Source organism: Dermacentor andersoni, chromosome 6 (assembly GCF_023375885.2).
Source record: "Dermacentor andersoni chromosome 6, qqDerAnde1_hic_scaffold, whole genome shotgun sequence".
NCBI lineage: Eukaryota > Metazoa > Arthropoda > Arachnida > Ixodida > Ixodidae > Dermacentor > Dermacentor andersoni.
In genome coordinates, this window is record NC_092819.1 from 28,067,114 (window position 1) to 28,094,674 (window position 27,561).

Consider the following 27,561-nt stretch of genomic DNA (forward strand, 5'->3'; position numbering starts at 1 on the left):
GCTCTATGTTCCCAAATGACCCCCCCCCCCCCCCCAACACCTCAGAGTAGAAATTCGCAATTCATGATTATAAATTCAGTGCCTAGGCACATTACTAAATGTTACTGAACTGTCACTGCTCACACTGAGAGACAATGCTGCCTTCCACACAGAGTAGTCAAGAATCAGCATCAAGTCAAGGTGCTTTTGAGAATTCAGCCATCTTTTCCCACCTAAAGGCTAAAAGAACCCGTAATATCCCTTTGTACAGCATGTGCTTGGCAGCAGTGGTCACACAGTGGAAAATGTGTGCACTTCATCTTTGCTTTGAGGGTGCTATTCAAACTGTAATAAAGAACGCACTGAAGCAAGTGAAGCACTTTGATGGTACATTTGGTTGGTCACATTGATCCTATGGCTCTACTTACACAACATGCCTATGCATCTGGTTGCATCAGCATTGCATTGCATATGCATCAGCAGATGTGTAGGCCACTTACAATGTAATTGTGATGCATAGCTACCCAACCAAATGCGTTCTTATCTCACAGCAGTATGTGCCTGTGGCACCATCATGCACTTCGTACAGCAATTATAAACATTTACACTCGTTGCAGTTGACTCATCCACACAGCAGATGATGTCACATGACCCTCTCTTGGCCAGATTTTGCCTGCAAACTCACTTCAAACTGAGATCATACTGAGACACTATGAGCGAGTCTGATGGCCGCTGAGGTTGCAGGATCACAACAGGTTAATGGAGCTGCAATCGTTCACTAACACCTTTGCAGCAGCCCTAACAGTCACAGCTGTGACCACTAACCCACAATTCACAATGAGTTGCAAGTGCAATGGGTTCACACCAAAGGGGACAGGCACAAGTTTTTTTTAACTAAAGATGTTTATTTTCACCACAGTCAAACCATCGAGGGCAACAAAAGACAATAAGCCACATTGGTGGAATGTTCTGCAGAGCTGAAACAAAATTAAATATAGAAGAATGCCCAACAGGAAGCTGAGGACAGTTCAGCTGACCTCGTGTAACTCCACGCTCTCGACCCATCATAAGTCACTCACAATGGTCCAGCAATGCAAGGAACTGCAGGCAGGGCACTCCATGGCTGAGGCGAGTTGTGACCAGTCATCTCTGCAGCAGGTACGAAATTATCACATAACTATGCACAGTCATTCCTGGTAGATATTTGAATGCATTTACATCCCCAAATAGCTCTAACTAGAGAACCACTAAAAAACATACTTGGAGCACTCATTTTCAACTACTTTATTGTGCTGCCACATTTCAAAGCATTCAGGAGTGCTTGAAAGCAACCAACTAAGTACACTGCGACAATATAAGGCACTTGTTTAAACTAACTAAAAGTAGAAATACAATCGACTTCAATTAATTCGACCTTGATGAGACCAACCAAATTGATCAAATTATCCATTGTGTTGAATTAATGAATATGTAGAGAAAAACACCGGAGCACACCAGTGCTTCATTTGGCAGTACTTGCTTGATTATAACGTGTACCCGAGTTTAATGCACATCCAGTTTTTATGGGTTCAAAGCCGAAAACAATGTGCACCCAGATCAAATGCGCACACTATCTTTTAATGAGAAAAAGGCATCATGTCTGCGATCCTGGCAATTGAAAAAAGACGGAACCAACTGAGCTTACCTTCACGAAATAAAAATTTATCTACTCATAAAGGGTCCCTGAAAAAGTTTCGACAAATTTTGTACAAGCGTAGGGGTGCAGCTACAGTAATTCATTTGCACCATAATTTATGTGAAGCGTCTTCTATTAAGAGAGCTACAGATGATTACAAGTTACCTTCCTCCATAGCCATGCATTTTCTTCTCTACTTATTCGCCGAGTTATTGGGGCTAAGCTCCACCTTCACTGGCTCTGCATTTATGATAGGACGTCATGTCGTCTACTTCCAGTTGTCTTGGAGCCAGTCTGTGAAGCCTCTCCAACCTCTCTGCCAGCCACTTGGCAGCCAATCCCAAGTGAGAGCTATCAGAGCAGCGTGCGTTACAAACATTCTGTCGCAGCACCAAGCGTGTCCAGTGTACTAGTAACCACATGCGAGCTGAGCGTTCTGACAGATGAGCGGAGGCATAAACTAAAGCCTCTCCATACTACTACTGCTCTGATGAAGGACCCAAAAGGAGTTTTAATGCAGACGTATGTGAGTGGCCTGATCGGTCTGCAATATCCAGCCACTTGGTGGTGCAGTGCTTAATCAGCTAAACAAAGAGCTAATATTGCTCTAACCAAGTGCAAAACATCTTAAACATTTGCAGAAGCAATATGTTCACGATCACGCTTCCTGCCAAAAGTTTACACCAGCAGCCAAAGTAGAATACGCTTCGTTAGTGCTATATTAGTTCTGTATTTGGTTGAGCTCTGTGCCACACCAAGTGGCTGCATCGTGCAGACCGTTCACATTTGCGCCTCTGCTCAACCCGTGAAACGTCTGCTAGCACTTGTGTTTACACGAACACCAGACATGCGAAACACTATTGTGGCAGTAATCCTCCGGCATACGGTGACAGCCGCAAACGTGCAAATCCTGGTGCCAATCGGGTACCGACAGCACAATGTGCTGCAGCCACTCCACTCATCTGCTGCCTTGCAGAGGGACACCATGTCGCAGCTTGACATATTGCCAGTCACTATGTCTGCAGCCCACAGTGTAAAAAGGGTGAAACATGGTGCCCACGAAAAGAAGATCGAGACCAACAATGACCAATGAGCTCTCGTCAAGAGGGAGCACGTAGTAACACAAACAGACGACACTTGCTTTGTGCTGGAAGTCTTCAGTGTAGTGATAAATTGTCCTTGCGCATTCTCTTTTTGTTACTTTCTTTTTTATAGATATAGTCAACAAAGGCACCTCGCGTCACCTGTTATGGGGCAGAAAAAACTCAGGCGAGTGGCATGCTGCGATAGTTAGTGATGTACATTTTTAAGACTATCATAAATTACACACTTTATACGGAGCACTTAGATGCATCAAATAATGATCAGAAGAACCTATCTTAAGGACTCAGCACATTTCTACAAAATCGTCAAAATCGTTTCAGGGTCCCTTCAAAGTGCCTCTACCAGGTCTAGCCATTTTGAGCTTACAAGTGCCATGCATACAATGCGCACTAACAATCGTGTCTACTAAGTATTACATTGCTATGCGCCACAGAAAGAGCTTAAATTTCAAAATGAATGCCGTTTGCCCTTCTCCTTGCAGGCGCTGGGCTCCAAACCAGAGGGTTGACGTACATGTACAAGCGTGCCTACATACATGTGTCTGTGCTGTGACGTCGCTCACAGTGAGACGTGACTTCAAGAATTATTCAAGGCAACATCAGTTGTTTGTGTGATATGTTGCTTCAATAGACAAATTAAAGCTTAGATAGAGAAATAATAAAACACAAACTGAATGTCTGCATGTTTTTCTTTTACATCGCACAGCAGCAAGACAGATATACTTCTGTTTCGTCTGCTTGTTCCCGCGACGTACAGTCACGCACACACACACCGAAACTATGTCACTTTCTACTGTGTTCCAATGCCTGATCATGCTCTGCGACCTGCTTGTGTCTGCTTCAGTGTTCCCGTAGCACTGACTTATACTGCTAGTCAGGTGTTCTCGTGCACAGCACGCAAAATTGTGTGCTGCCTGAAACGAGACAAACACAACAGCTCACACGCGACGTTGTCAGTCGAATTGCACCATGCAATGAAAAAGCGAGGAGGGGAAAAAATGAAGGCGGGGCCCGTGAAGTACGTGTTGCGCCATTCTTGAGCTCCGGTATGGGAGAATGCAGGAAAGGAAGTTTGCTTCGCGGAGGCTAGACAGGGCAAGTGGAGAGAGTCTCGCTTGGCAGTGGCGCTCGCCTCCTGAAATCATGGGTTCGTGGCACTGAAATATTTCTATCTCAACTATTAATGAACCAATTTGGAAAATTCTTATGGCAGAATGCTCCCTAGAGGACACGTATCAACTTCTAGCATATAACCAGAATTAGCTATGTGGCCTGGTAATGGATCTTTTAAAGGCCAATTGCAACGGACTTTCACAATGGCTAAATTTAGTGCAAATGAGTACCTTATATAGAACTAAATTAATCTTGGTAAAACCACAGAGCTGGTAATTGTATACAGTCGAAACCCACGGTGACTAAATCCCGAGGTAACCAAATTCTTGCCGTAATGAAATATTTTTGGATCCCCGGCGACCACCCATAGAAGTCAATGCATTTCCTATCTCGCAACAACGGAACTTTCTTGTAAAGCAATCCCTCATTAAAGAATTTTTCTGAAATGGCAGTCCGCAAATAATCTAGTCACGTAGCACTAATTGTGTCTATAAACTGCTCAAATGCATTCGTTGTGCGCTTAAATTGCATGAACTACTGGCACAACACACTTGCGTGGCTACCGCCATTTTTGCTTACAATAAATAAAGAGCCCTGCAACACCTCGTGACAGGCGACAGCGATGGCACTTTATCAGTGGGCTTTGTGTACCACCGCACATGGTTGTGTGCTCGGTGTCATCAGCGCTAGAGTGCGTCAACTGTGTGTCTTTGTGCCAATCGGACCATGCGCTTTGCCAGCCTGCTAAGATGCCGCCTCCAGCCAAAAAGCGGAAATTTATGACACTGCAGGATAAGGCTGCAATTATTGCCCAAGCTGGAAAGGGCAGGAAGAAAATGGATAGTATCGTCAATGAATTTGTAATTGCAAGCAGTACGATATCTATGATTCTGAAAAACAAGACCTCCATTCTCGGCACGCTCGGAAATGACGTGAGTGAGAACAAAAAAACAGTGAGCGCTGCGGCATTTCCAGATGTAGACAAGGCGGTGTTCGCATGGTTTTGTGAGCAGCATGCCAACAAAGTGCCGTTGTCTGGCAGAGTGCTTCAGCAGAAGGCACTGGACTTCGCGTGCATTCTCAGGCATGCTGATTTTAAGGCTAGCCCTGGCTGGTTGAGTCGTTTCAAAGCCCGCCGCGACATAGTGGCCAAAGTCATTTCCAGGGAGGCAGCAGCCATTGACCCTGTGACAATGTTGTCGTGGCTGCTGACCAACCAAGAAATATTAGACCAGCACAAGCCCTCGGACATCTACAACACAGATAAGACGGCCTTATTCTACGAGATGCTGCCATCGAAGGCCCTGGACTTAAAAGGCCAGAGATGCCGCGGGGGGAAACACAGCAAGCAGCATGTAACAATTTTGTTGTGCACTAACATGGACAGCACAGATAAACGGCCACTGCTTGTAATTGGCAAAAGCAAGAAGCTCCACTGCTTCAAGGGAAATCATCGGCTGCCCATACAATACACCACAAACCTGAAGGCATGGATGACTCGGACCAGATTTGGCAGCTGGCTCGCGGCCTTTGATACGGACATGGGGAAGGCAGGCCGGTCGGTCTGCCCTTTTTTTGACAATTGCAGTGCCCATCATGTTGACGACGTGGAGCTTGGAAACGTGCGCTTGGTTTTTTTCTCCACCAAACTGCACTTCCGTGCTGCAGCCACTCGATCAAGGCGTCATTCGTAGTGTCAAGTGTGCCTACAGGGAGAGGCTGATTCGAGGCTGATTCAGCATCTGCTGATGAACCTCCAGTTGAAGCATCCTACTGTAGTGGATATGTTCATGGCACTTGAGACGGTGGCCGCCACATGGGGTGCGACGTTGCCAGCCGTGATAGCTAATTGTTTTAAACATGCCAGCTTCATTGCGACTCAGCAAGCATCATGCGCTGATCCAGTGGCATCGCAAGAAGGTTCACCTGAAGGCGCACTCTATGACAGTGCTGACGGCGCAGTGCCACCATTGTTGGCCCACGCATGGGATGAATTTTGTGCCTAAACAGATGGTTCTCCGGATGGCCTCAGCATCGATGAGTTCGTTCATGCGGATGAGGGTGTTGTCGTGCATGAAGAGATGACTGATGAGGTCATCATAAGTAGCGTTTGCGAAGGTGCCAACGATGCCAACGAGCGCCAGATACCTAATCATGAGAAGACGGCAAACACGCATGCCTTTGACACAATTCGTTCATTTTTCGGTAAGCACGATGATGACGTGGCAATGGACCACTTTTGCAGTGCGAATCGAGAGCAGTAAAATTGCTGCAAGACAAGGCTCGGCAAAGTAAGCTGACTGACATTTGGCAATAAACATTTTTTTTTTGCAACCCAATTCCCTTCTCTGTCTTTCCTGCCTCATTCTCGCGCTAACAAAGTTTTTGCAAAAGCAACATTTTTTTGCTTTCCCCGGCGATTTCGTTATTGCGGGTTTTGACTGTACCTTGTTTTTTTTGTTAGCAGCCTTTGATGGTGTCGCTGTAAAATAAGTCCCAGCTTCCCATGGTCAGTCACGGGCACCGGGCGCTCGTAGTGGCTCATGTCGCCACAGATGGAGAACCACAGGGACCAAGCGTCTTACGCAGGGAGAGGGCTTGTCATGGCACCTCACAGCAGCCCCGGTATCTACGCTACGCAGTAGTGCAGCATCCGAAATTCTCTGAGGTCATGTCGAAAAGCTGCATCACTTCTTGTGAGCAGTAATGTCTTCGATATCTACATTATCTTAAACTAGATTTTTTACATAGTCCACAATTTCATTGCATTTGGCATTTAATGTGTGTTGTTGTCAATCTCAGACAGCTTTTTATTGCCGTCCATGAACCACAACATGTCGTCTTCAGTGTTGGTCCACTGTGCATTTTGCATTTACAGATGAACTTAACAGGAATCGCTACCGGGATGGTGGCCGATGCCTAGACTAACCACTTCAACAGTTTGTCCAGCAAAGCATACAGTACTCCGGTACACTGAAAACACAACACGACTTTGTTGCTTAGTATCTAGAATAACTCATGGAAAATCTGACCCGTCTGTAGCTTCATGCTGTAGTCAAGTGGATAACAATTTTCCGTTTCATAAAATAACTTCTCTTTTGAATGAACTTTCATAATCAGAATAAAAGATGCAGTTCATCATTGCCATACTACCCGAAAATTCGTTCAGATGCCCCTTTGTGATGAAAATGGCAATAATGCTGGCCCTCCCAGTAGGCTGTTGTAAACACGGTTTCAGTTTGGTATCCAATTGCACAGCACAGACAATTTCCACGCCAATTTTCTTGAAAAATAAGTCATATGTTAGAATTAGGCAAATATGGTAACCATTATTGCAAGCTGCCCTTTTCACTTGAAAACCCTCCTAGGGCAGGCTAAAAAATAGGAAGCTATGGCAGGAGATAAAGCATTTTAGGTGAGCCAAGAGACGGTGGTACTAATGATCTGCTGATTTGGTAAATTGGTTTCAATTGGTTTCAAGACTTTCCGCGCCACTCACAGACTCACTGCACTATCGAACATGAAGAAGAACTATTCTTTTGTTTTCTAAGCAGCTCGGTCTTTTCCCCCAGGTGGTGATTTTTGAACGTGCTCCAAGTTTTCACGCTTGTCAAAGTAGAAAGCAAAAATGGCCAACCGTTATCTACTAGTAATGTAGTAGTACTACTAGTACTACTAGTAAATAGTACAGTACTAGTAAAGCTAGAAGCTTTACAGAGTGGAGCATGTTTTGAGGTGCCACGTAGGCTACCAAGAACACAGCCTTGTTACTTATTCTTGTTACACGTTCTCACCAAGAAAGGTCATGGGTTAGGGTGCTGGCCAAGTATTTTAGAGAAACAGCTGGGGTGTCCGACGTGTCTCCGGAGTGGGATGCGTGAATTGTTTTATGGGCAATGATACCCAGAGCTGGCCCCATTGACAGTACAGAGCGTGGAGTTAGGACAATCAGAATCAGAAGGTACTTATTATTAGAAGTTGGGCCACATTACAAGTATTAGTAGGCTTTCATTAATTTGACTGGCTAATCTGACCTTTTTGTTAATTTGATATGAACCAGTGCTCATACATTTCTACAGGCCAATAGTTTCATTATATTGATCTAAGAATTGGCTTCCACTGGTTAATTAGAACTTGTTGGCACAATGTGCCTCCTAATGGCTTCATTGTATCTTTTGGCGGTGCTATGGGACAGTGAATTCATCCACCAAACTTCCACAATCGATGCACATTTTGGCAAAATGAAAAAGCATTTTTGTTGAAAGGAAAACATGACATTAGTATCAACCAAACACACAACGTTACTACGGTGCTCTGGCAATCAGGCTCTAGCAGTCAATGCCTTCTCTCCACTACAATGTTGCAGTTATGCATGCATATTTAAATGCAACTATCATGGAGGAAAACAATAAATGTCAGCATCTGCAGCAGCCAGCAGCACAATTCTTATAATCCCTCCATCTGAGTGTATACATATGTTAGACAAGTCATCTTTGATTGTGCATTATACATGGATGATATGGCACAATAGCAAATACCTGTGACAATGCAATGACTTACGCATTTGCTACATCAAACCAAATGCCACTACTATGGCCAATCCAAGTCTCTCACAAAGATCAATTTGTGATCAAGCCAGACCTCCAAAATATAGCACAATATGCACCACTTACCAACACTTGCCCATTGCCCCAGAAGCTGAGTGATGTTACAAGCCAAGTTGATGTCACCACATGGTTGTGGTGCAGTAGCTCTCCAGGGCACTTCAGTCACATAATGTGTCATGTTTACCATTGCCAGTAAGTTTGTAACGTCACGTTTATTTTCTTGAGATGTCATACATATTCTGCACAGAAAAAAAAACATACCCAAAATCACTTTAAATTGTCTGAAAAACAATTTGTGCTCTTTTAGTTGTTGTTTCTTTAAATACAGGGTTTGTCTGTAAGGTAATGAGACTAGGTCTGATAAAAAGAATTTATTGATCCAGTTGGTACATATTGTCACGGTTCACAAGCAGCAAGAACTGATAAAAAGAAGGGCAGGACACTTTCATTGCAGGCCAACTAAAACATGATCGCGCAGGGACCTCTTCTTCTCTTCTGCAATGCGCGAGATCATCCTCCTCTACGTGCCACGTACTGAATGTCGCATTTGCCTCCCTGCAGAGAGGGCATCATCCCGATGCTCACCTAGTGGCAGGAAGATGTGTCTGACGACGTGTGGGCACTTCATTCCAAACAATAGGGCTTCATGCGAACAATGTGCACAACTTCTGGTGGACGTTGCCTCGCCCTGGAGGAAGCAAGACTGTCAGGGATGACCTTGTAGTTCAGGTCGCTGAGGCACCGTAAAACCTTGTACGGACCAAAGTACCGTCCGAGTAGCTTTTCTGAAAGCCCTCGCCGACGGATGGGACTCGAAACCCACACTTGGCTGATATGTGATGTAGTGGCACCGCGGAATGTAGTGTCAAGCGTCTGGTCCTCTTGTCGGGCGATTCTGACGCGGGCGAGTTGTCTTGCTTCTTCAGCATGTTGAGTGAAAGCTTCAGCGTCTGTGCCTGTATCACCACAGTCATGTGGCAACATCGCATCGAGCATCATCGTCACTTCACGGCCATGAAGAAGGCTAAATGGTGTCTTTCGCATTGTTTCCTGTTGAGCAGTGTTGTAAGCGAATGTGATGTACAGTAGAATGTCATCCCGATTCTCGTGCTCCACGTCTACGTACATACTCAGCATGTCAGCAATAGTCTTGGTTAAGCATTCTGTTAGGCCGTTCGTTTGCGGGTGATAGGCTGTGGTCTTTCGGTGAGCTGTGCCGCTGAGGCTAAGCACTGTCTTTAGAAGTGTAGCCATAAAGGCAATCGTCTGTCTGTTATTATCACCGCTGGTGCACCGTGCCTTAGAACCACGTTTTCAATAAAGAATTGCACTGCTTTGACGGCGGTGCCACTTGGAAGGGCCTCGGTTTCTGCATAGCATGTCAGATAATCGGTGGCAACTATTACCCTCTTATTGCCAGTATTGGAAGTCGGGAATGGTCCGAGAAGGTCCATCCCGATTTGGGCAAATGGGGTTGTGGGGACTTGGACTGGTTGTAGTTGCCCAGCTGGTTTCATATATGGTGGTTTGCGTTGCTGACAATCGAGGCACGTGTACACGCACGTAATGTATCACAAAGGTGGCGATCCTTGGCCAGTAAAATTTCTTTTTGACTCGGGCCAGTGCGCACGTGTAGCCGAGGTGGCCAGATGTCGGTTCATCGTGGCAGGCTTGCAAGACCTCATGAAGGAGGCACGTTGGGATGACAAGTAGGCAGCTGCTTCCGCTTGCAGAGTAGTTCTTCTTGTAAAAAACATCATTACAAAAGCAGAATGATGGCAAGCTCCTTGCAAATGTTTTGGGCGCGCTTGTAATCCAACCTTCTAAAAATTCAATAAGTGGAATCAGTTCGCTGTCTTCCGGCTGCTGACGAGCAATCATGGCCGTGTCTAGGACAGCTGTAAAAGCCATGTCTTAGTCATCTTCTGTGACTTCCTGCTCAATCGGTGACATTGAACGGCAGTCGGCCTCGGAGTGCTTTCGTCTGGACTTGTACACCACTGTCATATCGAATTCTTGAAGCCTTAGGCTCCAGCACACTAGTTGACCGGACGGATCTTTCAAGTTCGTCAGCCAGCAAAGTGAGTGATGATCGCTGACAACACTGAAGGAACAGCCATAGAGATACAGGCGTAACTTCATAACTGCCCATACCATCGCAAGGCATTCCTTTTCTGTGGTTGAGTAATTGGACTCGGCACGTGAGAGCGTCCTACTTGCGTATGAAATGACTCTCTCAGCTGAGTCCTGCCACTGCACGAGCACAGCGCCTAGACCTACGTTGCTAGCGTCCGTATGAATCGTGGTAGGAGTGTCCTCGTCAAAGTGAACCAGTACAGGAGGTGCTTGCAGGCATGGTAGGAGATCATTAAATGCTGCTTGTTCTTTGCCCCATACAAAGGCAACGTCTTCTCTTGTAAGGTGCATTAACAGTGAAGCTATATGTGAAAAATTGGCTATAAATCTTCGGTAAAACGAGCAGAGACCTAGGAAACGCCTCACTGCCTTCTTATCTGTCGGCGTTGAAAGCTTTGCGACGGCCGTGATCTCGTCGGGGTCAAGGCGGACGCCTTGATGACCTACAACATGACCTAAGAACTGGAATTCCTCGATACCAAAGTGACACTTTTCTGCTTTCAGTGTTAAGCCGGCGGACCGGATCGTTTGTAGAATCACCAGCAGCCATCTCGGGTGTTCCTCGAACGTTTCCGAAAAAGCTACGTCGTCAAGGGGTACTAGGCATGTCTGCCAGTTCAGGCCTGACAGAACCATATCCACGAGTCACTGAAAAGTTGCTGGAGCTGAGCATAAACCAAAAGGCAGGACCTTGAATTCGTAAAGCCTATCAGGCGTTACAAAAGCAGTCTTTTCTCTGTCTCTCTCGTCAACCTCAATTTGCCAATAGCCACTTTTGAGGTCTAGAGACGAGAAGTAGCGGGCATGCCTCAGCCTGTCGAGAGAATCGTCGATACGTGGTAATGGGTTTAAGTCTTTCTTTGTCACCCGGTTCAGCTTACAGTAGTTGACACAAAAATGTAGACTGCCGTCTTTCTTTTTGGCCATCACTACCGGCAATGCCCACAGGCTTTTTGATGGTTGGATAATGTCGTCGTCAAGCATATTTTTTTACTTGCTCTCGGATCACTTCGCGTTCTTTTGGTGCTACACGGTACGGGTTTTGTCGGATTGGTCTCGCTGTCTCCTCCATGATAATCTGGTGCTTTGTCAGTGGCGTCTGACCAACTCTAGATGTCGACGAGAAGCAATCGCGAAATTGGTGAAGCAGGTCCACAAGGTGCTGCCTTTCCGCTGGTGATAAGCTCGCACTCACGTAAAGAACACGCAACAGTGCCGAAGCGTCTTGCTCCCCTTGTTGTAATGCAAAGCATTCGCCGAATTCCGCAATCTCGTCAAGGTAAGCAACTGCTGCGCCTTTTGCAATGTGTCATTGTTGCTTGTTGAAGTTTGTCAGCAGTAGTTCTGTTTGCTTTGACGAGACTTCTGGCCGTGACAATACCTTGAGTAAGCAAAAGTGTAATTATCTTTTCGGCAATACCTTCCCCATCATACTCCGCGTCGCACCTGACGGAAACAAGACGGCAAGATAATGGTGCCACGGTCACGTCGTCTATGATGCGCAAAGACTTGCATTGTAGTTCTGCACTTTCATCCCCAGAAAAGGTTAGTATGCCTTCTGGTATGTTGATGACGCCGCCGTACTCACGTAAGAAGTCCATACCTAAGATTACATCTTTGCAGCAGTCGGGGAGAATAACAAAACTTGCGACGAATGATGAATCTCCTATATTGACCCTTGCAGTACACTTGCCAGTCGGTGTCAGTAGCTGGCCTCCAGCACCTCAAATGTGCGGCCTGGACCACTCCATTTTCCCTTTGTGAAGTCTGTCCGCCAGTTTTTCAGTTACGACTGAAAAGTCCGTGCTAGTGTCTACTAGTGCCATCACATTATGGCTGTCAGTTGATACCGTAACATCTGCACTAACAATATCGTCTGTCGTCAAATCATCCGGCTGTATCGGCTTCTCGTTTGATGGCAATGGGGGATTTTCGGCACTTCGACGTGTGGCAACTTTCCCCCCTGAGGTCGAGGCCTTCAGTTCTCCCGGCGTGGGCTGGGAGATCGCCCTCACGCCACGTCAGTGGAACTGCGTCTTGCAGCTGGAAAACAATGTCCCGGAGAAGAGGGAGCACAACTGGTAACCGGGAGAATCGGCTTGCCAGCTCGTCGAATTCGCGTCGATGTTGGCTCGACTGCCGTCGAAAGCATGACGAGAAGCAGTGGATTGGAACGCTTGGTACCCTTTGATGCGATAAGGGCAACGACAGCAGATATGGCCCACTTCCCCACAGTGGAAACACAAGAGCCTGTAGTCAGCTGTGCGCCAAATGTCGGTTCTGCAAAGCGGTGGTCACGTCGGTTGTTCCCTATGGTACCAAGGTGATGCCAGTGCTGACTGCTTGTTATACTGCGGCGTCGGTATCGGAGGTGTCGGTCGACGGACAACATTTTGTAGCTGGGCTGCCATGTCTGGGAATGGCAGCCCAGCATTCTTTAATGAATTCATCGACGCTCATTGGCGGGTTCCACACTAGACTGGCATGCAGTTGCTCTTTTACGCCGCCCATGAGGTGGCTGAGCTTTTTGTCTCGGGCATATCGGGGTCTGCACGACAACAAAGACAAGCCATGTCCTCAGTGAACATGGCAACAGTTTCATTCGGCTTTTGAATCCGTGATTCGAGAAGATGCTGTGCGTGGTCTCGCCTTTCGTTGCTCCCGAATGTATGGAGGAAATGGTGGTGGAACTCATCCCAGCTTGGCCAGATTCCCTCGCAATTTACGAACCACGTGCAGGCTCTGTTTTCAAGAGAGAAATACACATGGGATAGCTTCTGTCCAGCAGGCCACTCAATGTACTTGGTTAGGCGCTCGTATTCCTCGAGCCAGTCTTCTGCATCCTCGTAGGCATTGCCGTGGAAGTTCACGACCACAAATCCCGCCTCTGGGGAGCGCGCTACTGGCGACTGCAGCGTCACATGACAGGCAGTCTTATTACTTTACGGACAAGCCCTGTACACTGTCAGGGTTCCTACATGTTTCAGAGGCAAAAATTTAAGGGTATTCAAGGACTTTCAAGGCCCCATCAAAGCTTTTTCAAGTGTGCAAAGAGGCATCCGAAGTAGCAATATCTTACAATAAAAACATTTCAAAAGCACTACAGATAGCTTTATAGCACTAGAGATACAGAAATAAATTGGAAATGTCCAGACTTGATCACTTTAAGTTCTTGGCAAGGCGCGAAGAAAGCAGCGCATACATGGGAGGGGAACAAGCAACAAGCACTGTCATCCACTGTGCGGTTTTTCGGTTCCACATAAGTAGTTGTACAAAGTGGAATGCATGTGCACTCATGCCAGCTTTAAATTTTTATACCCTCATTTCTAAATAGGTAGTTTGCCGGGTTCAAGCTGAGCTGCCATAGAAGGCGGGTCACATAATCAATCCTAGATTGCATTACTCAAGACATTGTGTTTTCAAGGGAAAAAAAAGAAAGCGATTACAGGACTTTCAAGGATCTTGAAAACAAACTTTTCAATTTCAAAGCTTTTCAATAGTTTCAAAGATCTGTGTGCACCCTGACTGTGTTTAGACCATGGTGTCCAGCCACCAGCCTCTTCCAGGAGCACTGAAAGATTAATAGTGCTAACCATGAAAGCCTCAAGGACCTCTGGCCAAGTGGCCCAACAAGTATAGCAAAAGTAACATGGTGCAATACAAGATACTATAAACCTTGTTCAGAGTGTGAGGCACACACGTGGCCTGTATTTAAACATTTTAAAAATAAAAAGAAAAATAAGACAGCACAGTTGTAAACAATGCTGGAAGTGAGACAAATGCCACAGACCATGTGACGCGTGTGGAACAGGGGCTACATGAGAAAAGCATGCTGCACATTTACAGAAAAGAAAAAAATAATAGATACTGGGGTTTGCCCCATGACAAGCGCTGTACATGTTGGTAGGGATGTAACATTTCCCCCTATCATAGTCCTCTGGTTCAATGGAACACTTCAAAGAAAATGACTGCAGCTGCTTTCCACGACCGTTGTTTGTTATGCATGCTGCACACATTTGAAAACATTGAAGAAGGAAGCACTACGAGTCACACTAGAGCCGAGCACATGTTTTGGTCTACAAAGTAGGCCCAGCAACCAGTTCTAGGAAGACCACAGCACCTACAAACTTGCATGCTCCTTTTTTCGTGCCAGCCTGTGTCTTGAAATGGTGGAGCTTGCGTTGAACTTTTTTATTGGCCTTTGGCAGGTCACCACCAGGAAGGAACAATGGTAGCAATAAAAAGGACATGACAAGACACAAAGAAGTTCTCCAATTTGCTGACTGAAATTTCTGCCTGTTTGACATGCTGCTTTTGCTCTTGATCTTTTTGCCTTAGTGTGTGTAGCAAGTGAAGCAATCGAAGCAGACATGTAGAGCAAAGGAAAAGAAGAGGAGGATGACGACAGAGACCATGTGTGCGCAATGATCTGGTCCAATGAACGATGGCTTCGTGGTGCTCCAAAGGTGTGGTGCACTGAGATTCAGTAACACATGTGGAGCATGTGCCCAAAATGTGGGGAGAGAAAGATGGCAGGATAAAAAAGGTGGAAGACTTCAGCCAAGGAGATCAGGTATGACTGACATCTCTGGAGACCCCAACAGTTCAGAGTCACCGGCCAAGGCAGCCAACCGGGCTTCACTGAGCAAGAACGAGGTCTGAGGCTGCATGAAGTTCTGGGACTGCACGGTACCCGCTGCCGAGATTAAGGGCGACTGCGCGAGCAACGGCAGTTGAGCACCAGGCTCAGTCATGCATGGTTGCCTGGGACAGCCTCTGGGCAGTCCTGACCAGCAGCACCAGTATGTCATCGCCACCACTATCTCTATGACCAACGCCACCTCAAACCCTTCCTGCTACCACAAGCCGCAATCAATGCGAGCAGCACCAGCACAGTCACAGCCAGCACCAACAGCATGAGCCACGTCACACCTGCTGGTCGAGTCTACATGAATGGACAGTGCTGTCAGAGCACCAGCCTTCTCTTTGTTGATTGTAGGTTGTATTAGCTTTTAGGTTAGCCATTTACGTATGAACTCATAGAACTGTGAATTGCACCAAAGACCACGTCGTTGGCAACAGTATTGTGGCGGTCAGCGAGATAGGCCTACCTTCTCGTTCAACCATATTTCAATGGGGGCGAAATGCAAGAAATGGGCATGGGCAGGACACGTAATGAGGAGGGAAGATAACCGATGGTCATTAAGAGTTACGGAATGGATTCCAAGGGAAGGGAAGCGTAGCAGAGGGCAGCAGAAAGTTAGGTGGGCGGATGAGATTAAGAAGTTTGCAGGGACGACATGGCCACAATTAGTACATGACCGGGGTAGTTGGAGAAGTATAGGAGAGGCCTTTGCCCTGCAGTGGGCGTAACCAGGCTGATGATGATGATGATGATGATGATGATGATGATGATGAAATGCAAGAATGTGTACTGGGGGCACGTCAAAGAAGCCCAGGTAGTCAAAATTAATATGGAGTTCCACACTGCCACGTGCCTCATAATCAAATCGTGGCTTCAGCAAATTCCCCCCCCCACTCCACCCCCCACCAAAAAAAAGAAAAGCGCAATCTGGGGCGGCGAAGAATGTGGGTGAAACCTACGCAATGGCGCTATAGGGCCTAGAATACTATAGAATACATCGATGGTGCCTACCATTTGCAAACATGGTTAGGTCTATATTCTGTAGCTGTGATGGAAAGCGTGTAAGGCTGAGTCACAAAGAAGGGTGGCTTGATGTGCGGCGAATTCTCGCGCGCACTAAATATGTATTTCCCATTTGGAGCAGGTATGGATAAGCGCAGGCCTGGCGCAATAACTGCCATAAATGACAATTTTGTGCAGCATGTAGCAGGATTTCCTTTACGGCGCAGTTTGGCACAATTGGCACAGCATTCCCATCACCGCATGCATCTTGAAATGTTTCTGATTGGACCTATACTGAAAGTTTGATTAATGCAGTAAAACCTCGTTATATGTAGTTGGCAGGGACGATGGAGCAGGTGTACTAGGCAATGTACTAATTAACTGACAATGGCAGATAAGTGGCTATAGACTCAACAAGGCCTCAACAACTCAACAAGGCCATGCGCCATTTTTTCCATCAGACCCCATTTCTCTGCGAACGCCCTCATGACGACCATTGCACTAGCAGAATTGGATATAGAAGGGCCATCAGCGACATCGTCATCCATGATGACGACGTGGAAGCGCTAGAAGCTATGAGAGCAGGAAACACGCCACGGCTACCATGTTTTGACGTCACTATTGGTGGCAACTGCAGTTGGGGAAAGGTCCATGCACCGCAATTTCGCCAAGTATGGTCTGTGCGCATGACATTTCGCCGATTCCACGCTTGTGAGCATTGAAAAATGGTGTAAGTACTGTGCACTGACTGTTCGACATCCGTTCAGCAGCTACAGCGTAAGCGGTCAGCCAATACATTAGGTTCAGTGCCAACAGGGGGGGACATGCTGAAAGTTAAACGGCTGGGTGTTTGCTCTGGATGTCAGTATGCAGCCCCATAGCAGGTTCACTTCTTCTACTGCTTTTCACAATGTTTCGAGTGGTTGGTTAAGTGCTTTCTAAGTATGCTAGACAAGAAATAATGTCATATCTGATGTCCTTGTAGAGAGTTCTCGCATGCAGACCGCATTGTATAAACTTGACAAACTTGACTGAATAATCTGAAGTTCTTAATCTATTCTGCAACCGTACACTTTGAATTATTCTGAAAATGCAAGAAATATGAAGAAAAATTCTTAATGGACAGAATGGACCTTTTCAGAAACATACAGTAGACCCGCCGCGGTGGCTTAGCAGCTATGATGCTGCGCTGCTAAGCACGAGGCTGCGGGATCGAATCCCGGCCGCCGCAGCCACATTTCGATGGGGTGGAAATGCAAAAATGTTTGTGTCCCGTGCATTGGGGGCCTGTTAAAGATCCCCGGGGTCAAAATTAATCCAGAGTCGTCCACTATGGTAAGCCACATAACCAAATTGTGGTTTTGGTACATCAAACCCCAGGATTCAATTCAAGCATACAGTGGTGCACTCTCCTCTGGTGGCATCTTTTGGTGAGAGGGTGCACCGGGATGCAGCTGTCCATGCAAATGTGAAGGCATCATGTGAATTCTTTCTTTTTTTTCGATTTTTTTTTAGTTTTGACTTATCTTTTTTGGTTGTTGGTTGCGAGCTGCTAGTGTGATACTGCGGAGCCTATGGCAAGCATTTTACTATTATTTCACTGCCTCACTGCTTCACTGCACACCACAGAAAAAGAAGAAAGGTGGCAGGCAAAGGTGCTGTGTACCTGCAACAACAAGAGCTTAACAAATGACATGCGGCAGCAAGGGACTTGCATAGCTTAGCCGCAACATGTTGTGCAATGTGGTGAAGCATACATGGTGCATTGTAGAGAAAGTAAGAATCACAGAAAGCCGATCTTGTGCGCCAACACTTCCCGGCACGCTTTGGCAGCTCTAATTCATGGACCGTACCTGAAATCCTGCGCTATCTGCTTTATCATAACATCAGGTCCTAATGCCTCCGTTGGCCGGTATTATACTTATCTATCTAGGCATATAAAGCTTTCTGCAGTTACTAGCCACATCTACCAAGAGAAAAACTGCAAATTTGTCTTCGTCTGCACTCCTCACAGTTGGCAATGTCTGAAACATGCCTCTAATGTCACTTCTGCCATCTGCAACATGGTAGGAAAGAGGCTTCGGAGTTCGATTCCAATAATTGCTTGGGGTGCATCTGACAGGTGCAGACAAACACAAATTCATAGTTCGTTCTTGATAAAGTAGGCAAGTAACAATGCCAAGTGTTGCTTCAAACGATCCGAGAAAGAAAATGCAGCCCTTCTCCAAAATGTGAGCAAGAACAGAGATGCGCTAAGGGCAAAATGTTCTTTCTACAATTTTAGGGGGAAAATGCATGTCCCTGTACAAGATCCTCGCCGATGGTGCTCCCAGTAATAAACAACATAAAAAAGGCCGACTTACATTATCTTTTTAGGGTTGAAGCATGATAAGCAAATATCTGTACATATGAGAAGAAATTAAGAAGCTTGCAAAGCATTTGCTGACCTAAAACAGCAAGAGAAAACATTTGATGTCGCTTGCGTCCCCAACAACGTCCATGCGGTACATGGCGGTAACAGACGATAGCGGAGCCGGCTCATTTTCATCCGGGTTCTTTGGCGGGCTGCCGCAAGGGGTGCACGTGACTTTATGAAAAGGTTCACTAACTGCCACTTTGGCGAGATAAATTTAGTTGCTGCAGCGGTGGTGAACAGCACTGGATTAAGGGGGAGGGCTAAGGGGGCTGCAGCCCGAGGCCTCACCTCAGACAGTAGGAGAAGGGGGCCCATTTATTCTAAACTGCTTAGTATATGGAACCATGGGCAACGGAACTTCGAGCGACATGTATGAAGCGAGAAAACCAGAACGAGCAGACGGGGCCCCCCGCCTAATGTAACAGCATGCATTTAGCCTGATCATTTGGAGAGAGCTTGTCGAGCTGCAAAAGCAGGAACCCCCGCCACCCCGGCGGGGCCCTCTTTCTTACGAAGCGAGGTGCGTTTGCTTGGAAGAATTTTCGTGGTTTCCTGTCAGTCCGGCTGTACAATGCTGTCTGGAGAGGAGGGGCAAGGGGGAAACACCTAAAACATGTAATGTGGGATGAGGACCTAAATTTCCCTTGCCCCTCGTCACCACCACGTCACCTCTCCACCTCTCAAATAGTTCCACCGCTGTCCTTCTCATAGAAAGAATGCGCTGCAGTACCCAACAGTTCCTCCCATTCGACTTTTCTTTACCGTGATGGTAATTTGGGTGGGGAGGATGAGTCCGATAGCAGATGATGATGAGTCTGATGGCAGAGTCTAGGCAGGAAAGGAAAGAAGACGTCACACATGCTTTTGTCCGCGTGCCAGGGGGCATGGAATGTTCACTGTTTGGGCTAGGGTTGTGGAAGAGTGAAAGGGGAAGTTGGAGAGCTGGACACAAAAGGCCTGTCTCCAGGGCCCATTCCTGCCTAGTGGCTGCGCAACCTCGAGCGCGCTCGACGGAAAATGTAGGTCAGACTGGCCGCCGAACTATCCAGAAAGAAGTAGAAAAAAATTACTCAGAGGCGACGGAGGGCGCGTAACTTCGCCCGCGCTAGGAGTCGCCCTCTCCCCTTCGCTCTCGCGCTCGGCGTCGACGGGGCGAAAGAAAAATCGAGAACCTCCCAGAACAGACGATTGCTCCTAGCCAATAGGAAGACAAGACCGGAACGGGAAAAGGAGTGAGTTTGTACAAGGAACTCTATGCGTATGTGAACGCCTGCCTTGGCACTAGTAACAGACAGACGTGGCGCGCATCTATAAAAGGAAGTTGATCGTGGGCTGCGATTCAGCCCCGAGCCGCTTGTTAAGCTGGCATAAGCCCACCCGCTGAGGAGTTCCCGGCGGATGCACTACTCTCGGCCAGCCACGGATCATCCAGGCAGCATGCGCCAGTCATTGGGACAGCCACCGTTGGACACCTGCGCTTGCGTCAGACTGACGAAGTGCCCGGTGGACAATTAGCATCCATTCATTCGAAAATGCTCGGTTGGAAGCATCAAAGTGGTGTGTCTAAACGAAAGGCGAAGTTAGAAAGAGAAGAGCGTGAAAAGAAGCTACCAAAGATGACAAAGTACCTACTGAATACAGCTTCCGCTAAGCAGCATGATCGCTCTACCCAGAGTCCGTGTCAACCTCCCAATAGTATCGACTGTGCTTCTGTGGAAGACTTGCCAACTCCATCACCACAGTTTCCTGGCAAGAAGCAAGGTTTGATTCATCTTGGTTGTCTGGATCCTGTGAAAACGGTGCCAACCTTGGTCGTCCATATTTCTGAGAAACCGACGCTAACCGAGCCCTGTCCTGTTCCGGAGTCAGCAACGTCTATGATACTCGGCCGGGCCCCTGCCACAGAGCTCTAGGTGACCTGTCCACCACGCCCGATTTCTACTACTGCTGATCAACAGGTGCCAAACCTCCCCGATGAGCCTCCTTCTACTAACGAGCGCCAGTAAACGACACTCCAAGAACCGACTCACTTGTTTCCTGTTAGTTTGGCTTCAAATAATCATGTTCCCACCCACAGAGTGTGCCTCGAGAGGATGAATGAGACGGCCTCTTTTCACGGCAACAGAGAAGTATAGACACCCCCGCTGCAAGAGGTACGTTGAGAGATTCTCCGAAGTGACCCTGCTAAGTGGCCGGACGTTATTACTGACAGCTTTCAGAGTGTATGCCTTGAGAAAGGGCCACTGTATTTTTGAAATCGGGCAGAAAATATTCCGTCTTCCGAAAGGCAATACAAAACTCAGAAATGCTATATGTCACCTCATCTTTTTGTGCAAAAGGCTGTAAATGGGGAGGCGTACGAGCGACACTGGTTAATGTACTCGGAGTCCAAAGGATCCGTTTACTGTTTCATGTGCAAACTATTTCCAATTTCAAGCAACCCCAGTGCTTTCACCACGCATGGCTTTTCTGATTGGAAAAGAGCAGAACAAAAGGTTTGCACACATGAAAATAGCGTTGAGCACCAGAACTACGTGGCAGCATGGCTTGCCCGCTCTAACTCGAGCAGCACAATTGACAAGGAGCTGGTTAAGCATCTTGTCACTGAGACCGCTTACTGGACAGACGTGTTGAATCGCGTAGTCGTTGTAGTTAAGCTTCTAGCTGAGCACAGCCTAGCGTTTAAGTATAAACCCCATGCAAGCGATCTTGCACGCGACAGCGACAAGCGACGCGATGGAGATGGCTGTCGCGTTCGCTCGTCGCCTACAAGTCGTACCCCATGCGAGCGACGACTTCGAGCGACGTCTCCCCAGTGTTGCCGGTATAAGGGCAGCAATATAGGCGCCGAAACTAGCGTGACGCGTGCTTTATTAACTCAAGTTGATGTGTTTTACTGTAAAAAGCAGCATAAAATACTTCTGAAAATCCTGCAGTAGGTTCTTATCCTTGCACGTGTAAAAATTCAATCGTTTGCTCGTTTCGTGCGACAATCAGAAGTACTTGAGTTATGTACATCCAGTTCCGGCTTCGCGCTATTGGCTAGTCGCTCATAGCACTTCCGGGCGACGAGCGACCAATTCTAGATTTGCAGAACCGAGCGATCGCGCGACAAGACCGAGCGATCTGTCCACGCGATGGCCCGATCCGTCGCTCGTCGCTGTCGCGCACAAAATCGCGCTCATGGGGTTTAGCCTTTAGGGGCAGTGAGGAGATTTATGGTTCATCGAGAAATGGCAATTATATGGAAGTGCTTGAGGCCATTGCCAAGTTTGATCCCTTTCTAGAGGAGCACATCAAACGCTACGGGAACAAAGGAAAAGGTCACCCACCGTATCTGTCAAAAACCATTTGTGATGAATTTATCAAGCATATGGCAAAGGCTGTCAAGGAAGGTCTCATTGACGAAGTGAAACGCGCAAAATACTTCTCTTTAATTGTTGATTCGACTCCAGACCTCCCTCACGTTGATCAGCTGTCAGCTGTTTTACAATACTGTTTAAATGGAAACGTGTACGAATGCTTTCTTGGATTTGTTCCAATTGAATCGCATACTGGCTTGTATCTTTTCAATACCGCGATGTCCCTCCTGACAACCAATGGCATCTCAATTGATGATTGTAGGGGCCAATTTTATGATAATGCAAGTAATATGTCAGGAAAATACAAAGGACTACAAGGTCAAATCAAACACCTGAACGAATTGACAGTCTACGTCCTGTGTGCTGGTCATTCACTGAACTTAGTTGGCGCGTGTAGCATTGACAGTTGCCTTGAGGCAGTAAAATTTTTCACTGTAATTCAGAGACTGTATGTGTTCTTTGCTGCCTCACCTAAGCGATGGAGGTATCTTTTGGACAGCATGGGCAGAACTGGCCAGCAGCTTGCTTTGAAAAGTCTCTCCACGACCAGGTGGTCAAGACACACTGAATCATGTAAGGCCATTCTGAAAAATTTCAATGAAGTCTTGTGTTGCCTTGAAGCTATATCAAAGAATGAGGAAGAAAACAGTGACACTAGGAACGAAGCGCACTCTCTTTTCAAGAAAATGACAAAACTAGAGACTGCATTCATGGCGATTTTCTGGAGTGAAATCTTGGAGCGCCTTGACAAAACGAGCGTAGCATTTCAGAAACCAGGCCTAGGCATTTCAACTGCTGTAGACCTGCTAAGCTCTCTAGAAGGCTTTGTTAATTCTTTGCGACCTCTCTTTGATACCTTCAAAGAGAGAGTACACAAGCTAAGTACCAATCAATGTTATCAGGATGAGGGCAAATGCATCGTTTTGTGTAAGCACCCCAACGGAAAAAGCGATAGTGCGCTACAGGGTAGAAAAAAGTTTATCGTAGAGACCTACAATATTGTACTTCACAGTCTAGGCTCTGCTTTGCAAGTGCGATAGGCTTCCTACCTTCCTTCCTTCCTTCCTCTGCGAAAGGTTCGGATTCTTAATATTTATGACAGAAGTTGGGAGCGAGGCCTCTCTGGAACAGCAGGCTGAGAAGTTGGTGAAAACCTAAAAATATGATTTGGAACCAGCATTTTCTGCCGAAATCGTTCAGTTTGCGAACTTTCTGCACAACTATGTGTGCCAGCACACGAGTCCCCTGAGAATAATGAAGTTGCTGCACGAAAGAAAGCTTATTGATGTGTTTCCGAACCTATCTATTGCTTTACGAATGTACTTAAAGCATACCCGTGGCAAACTGTGAGACCGAACGATCGGTTTCCAAGTTGTCGCTGTAAAAAATCGCCTTTGTTCGAGCCTCCTTGACGACAAGGTGAACTCGCTTGTTATCATGTCCATTGAAAGTGACCTCCTCTGCAATCTATCTTTCAAACAGACTATATCTGATTTCGCCAAAGCGAAGGTGCGAAAGATGCCATTTTAAAAGAGGACTGTTTGCGCTATACATGAATAGTTCCAATAAGTTCGTTGTGTCGCCTCCCAGCCTCCACGTTGCCAATGAAACGCTGAGCAGTGTAATTCAATATACGTAAATCTTCGTTGTTCGCCTCTTGTTTGTTCTTCTTGTGATATTTAGCGTGCTTATAAAGAACTGTATTTTTGTTGTTTTTGATATTGCCACGTTTATCTAGTGTCGTCCTTGCTTGTCTTACCTTTAATGAAAATATTTTCGAATAATGTTTTGCAATTACAGTTGGTAATTTTCATCTGTATTCTGGTGCATTTTTATGGTGTTTGTATTGCCTTAAGTATTGTATATATATATTGCGTATTTATAGAGTAACGTGTATAACAATTACTGCAATCTGATGCTTGAATTTTAATAAAGAATGTTTTGGATACAACCATGCATCTCCTCACAGTATTAAACTTAGTGATGCAAACAAAGCCTAGCTTTAGAAGGATCGACATCTGAGCTGTGTTGTCTTTTCTACGTTCTTGTTTGTCTTGAGTGCACTAAACTTTTCCTTAAAGCCTAGCTTTTGCTGAAAACAGAATGCAGATTATTCACAAAGTGAACATATGTGTTGGTGTTTACAACAGCATGCATTTCAAGCAAGTTTTGTTGTTTTCCTTATAATAATAAAAATATTAATAACCCTGGTGATCGCACTTTGTTCTTTTTAATTTGGTGGAATTAAAATGAAACATGGCATATTTCCAGTAGTGTAGCAGGCAACAGGGGGTGGGAGGTCAGTATAGGGAAAGGGGGCCTGCATGCGCATTAGCCCACTAAGAGGCTTTTCTAAGAGGTAGAGATGTAGCACGACCCAGCACTCAGTTGTTTGTATGGGCTCTCATCTCGAAATGGGGCCCTATAGAGATTTACTAATGTCCCTGGGAGCCCCTTGTCCTACCACAGCTTTTGCAAAATAGACGAGCATCCACCACTTATGTGGGAGGTAGATGTGTGCTGCCACCAGTTACCTATCGGTAAAATAGGCACAAGCACACTCCCAGACACCCAGACAGGTACTCTGTAACTACAGGAGTTTCAGATGCTTGAAGGGATACCCACCTAATGGTAAGTTGGCAAAGTGGAACCACCAGACTCCTTGTCGAGATTTGTGTGGTGTTTTGTTGGTCTTAGTTGTTGCACAGCAATCATAGTGGCCTGTACGAACTTCCTTCAAGCAACGCACATCTGGAAAGCTGGACGTTTGGCCAGGGTCTGCTTGAACCACACACTTCCTGCAGTCGAGCCAGGTGTCATACCCACTGGGCCACGGCTACGGAGCTTCTATTGCAACAATGGTCCCGTAGGCCATGAAACCTACAATGGAAATGGGCATGACAAAGGGAAGTCTCAAAGTTTGTTTCTCAATGCATGAAAAGCACTGCAGTGCATAATATGAGGTCGCAGAAGGAGATAAAGAAGACACCATAGTGTATCACTTCAAATTGATTTAGTGAAAAAAGAAGACACACCTTTAGGTGCAGAAATTAGCTTTTCACACGCCACAGTGAGAGCAAGGAGCGAGTGTGAAGGGGGTCCTAACGTTTAAAAGAATGTCTTTTTTTTATATGCTACAGCATTTTTAGCCTACTTCCCCAACTTTGTGTCGTCGGTGTCTATATTTCTAACCTCTATCGACTTGCTGCGAGTGCTCCCTACGGGTACATGTCCAACTGATAAAATTTAGAAGGGGCACTCTTCTAGGTGAAAATGAAAGCTTTAGGCTTGAAATATATGCCTATGGAATTGCATCATAATTTATTCGAAGTCAGATATGCTGAAATCCAATTCTACAGTGCCAGTGGGACAAAACTAGCTGTGGCCGAGAGGCCACATTAAGTGAAGCTTTCTTTGTAAATTCAAAAGTGCAGACACTATGGTCTGTGGGAGCCAGTAGTACAATTCTGGTAACAGTTGGAAGGCAGAGTTTAGTGAAGCTTTCTTTGCGGCATCCCAAGGTGTAGACGCTGTGGTCTGTGGTGGCACTGTGGCGCATGAATGTATTAATGCAATGAGCATCTTAGCCTACTTCCCCAACTACATATTGTAAATAAAGGTGTCTTCAGCGATACAGTGTGTCCCTGTTTCACTGCTAATTGCATTAATGGGAACAATCACCATAAGGTGAGTTCTGCCGTGTGTGTGTGTGTGCGCGTGCGTGTGTGTGTGTGTGTGTACACACACATGGCAGAACAGATTTACATCTGGATTGAATTTGAACTGAATTGAACTGAATTTCACATCCTGTAGAAGTGAAATTAAATGCAACATCAACAAGCTATTGCTTGTTAGGTGAGGGTAGTGACTGCACATACACTTGCCCCACACGTGAAGCAGGTAGTACAGCACCAAACTTTTGCATCAGCTTCATCACAATGGTGGCCCCAAAAGCAGTGATGACTGTGCCGAAATCTTGACAGCATGTGAGACTATGGCACAGAACACAGAAGGAGATCAAGAAGACACCACAGTGTGCCACTTTCAACCAATCTCTCTCTCTCACTCTGTATATATATATATATATATATATATATATATATATATATCTATATATACACATCCAAATAACTGCAAATAACCCTCAAGACAGGAAGGGTATCTCAATAGATAAAAACAACAAAGAAAGTGCTAGAAGGTGCCTTACCAATTCATTACCAGGACACCCGTGGGACCCTGTATTACAAAAGTGTTGCAGTCATCCAGGTGGCATACTCGTTGATCCTAAAGCCATAAGCAGGTCCTGAAAGAGCAGGCAAGAGCAAGAATTTCGGGCATTTCAGTTTAAACAAATCTCTTTGTGGAAATGCAGGATGATTCTGACAGCACCAAATAGCTTCTTCAGTGCTTTAAGAAATAAAGAACAAACTGCCAAAACTGTTGCAGTGCTTCAAATGATTAATGTATTTTTTTTTTCTTCGCGTAAGGTGGTAAAAAACTGTGTTGGGCAGAGTATGGCATAGAAAAATACTGCAAAAGGCTGTTCTCACACACGGTTTAAGAGCAGACAAGGCAGCTGTTCAAAGATAACACTTTATCGGATAATTATCAGCCTTGGGCGATTTTATAAGCTACATCCAAGTACTCCTAGCTGCTACGTATGGAAAATTTCTTCTTGTGCTGCGGGATGTGCGGTGCACATTATCATGTTGGAATGAAACCAAAACCATTCTTGCGCCCTGTTGAGTACAGGATGTGACCTCAGCCAATTAAAAGAGTACATGTACATCACACATGGCTCTTCATATCAAAAATGAATCGTGTCACTTGCTCGCAGCAAGAACATGAACGCGAATAGGAAAGGGAAATAAGTTGTCGGAGAGCTCCTTCAAAACTAAGACGTCAACGCGTTTGCTTACACAGTAAGTAGGACGAAGAGCTTTCCGTCGAGGAAGTGAATATACGGAAGCCAAAGCGAGCCGGGTTGGCGAAGCAGCTATCTGCCTATCTGCTACCTTCGGCTTTCTTGCCAGTGCAGTCTTGAAGTTGCGTCATCACTTCGCCTTAACAGTCTTTGACGTCCAGCTTGAGCCCCGGCCTATCCGGCCTTCCCAGACGCACCGTTCTTCGGATCACGACGCCGGGCCTGGATGATGAGCGGACATGCAGCCGTCGAAGCAATAGCAAGGTGCAATAATCGAGCGAACTTCGAAATTTGGTCGCTGATGAGCCAACCAAATAGAATCGGCCATTTCGTAAAGAAACTATAACTTGTACTGTTTTCATGTTGCATGGAAGCGACTGTCCTGCTGCCGATGAAACAGCAGCGCGAAAATGGGGCGTTCGAACGGCCACGGGACCTACAGACAGAGCCCAACTGACGTTGCCAGAAAGGCCGTGTTGGCCTGTCAGCCCAGACAAACTTTAGAAATTGCAATCGTATAAACGAACCGGACTACAGGCTCAAACCGCAGAACAATCTACTATACCAATTTACGAATGCTATGGCCAGCGCCATATATG

General features: G+C 46.2%; 1 long non-coding RNA gene across 3 annotated transcripts; it reads right to left on the reverse strand.

Moving 5' to 3' along the window:
• Positions 1-863: 863 nt before the first annotated feature.
• On the reverse strand, positions 864-27,561 carry LOC129382277 (uncharacterized). 3 transcript variants are annotated; one of them, XR_011895104.1, is made up of 6 exons: positions 26,958-27,561; positions 26,246-26,341; positions 24,664-24,918; positions 22,510-22,622; positions 8,544-8,716; positions 864-1,128 (listed from the first exon to the last, which is right to left on the reverse strand). It is a non-coding gene; the product is annotated as an uncharacterized lncRNA (long non-coding RNA). The 3 variants fall into 3 exon arrangements; XR_011895103.1 differs by having other exon boundaries at positions 22,510-22,659; XR_011895105.1 differs by lacking the exon at positions 22,510-22,622.